Below are 470 nucleotides of genomic sequence, written 5' to 3'. Positions count from 1 at the left end.
GTGATGGCAGACACACTCTGAAAGCCAGTTGCCTGAGAACGGGCCCATGCAGATTAAAAAAAAACGAGTTACTCTAGCCCGTGACCAAATCGTGAGTGTGATGGCAGACACACTCTGAAAGCCAGTTTGCCTGAGAACATTGTTAAAAATAAAACGAGTCAGTGGCCCGTGGCGAACTCGTGAGTGTGGTGGGGCGGCACACTCTGGCCGGTGGTTGTATGAGAAGGGTACCATGAAAAACGAGTTAATGAATGATGAATGAGAAACTCGTGAGTGTGAAGGGGCGGCACACTCTGACAGCCGGCTGCCTGAGATTGAAAGCCTAAGAAAAAAAAAACGAGTGACTGTCATGATGGCGAAGTGCTGAGTGTGAAGGGGCGACACACTCTGAAAGTTGTCTGGGAAGGCTGGAGTTTGAAAAACGAGTTAGAGGCGGACTCGTTGAGAGAGAGAGAGAGTGTGAAGGGGCG

Source organism: Carcharhinus amblyrhynchos, unplaced genomic scaffold (assembly GCF_965287045.1).
Source record: "Carcharhinus amblyrhynchos unplaced genomic scaffold, sCarAmb.v2.hapA chromosome_201, whole genome shotgun sequence".
NCBI classification, from domain to species: Eukaryota; Metazoa; Chordata; class Chondrichthyes; order Carcharhiniformes; family Carcharhinidae; genus Carcharhinus; species Carcharhinus amblyrhynchos.
This window is presented reverse-complemented; position numbering follows the sequence as displayed.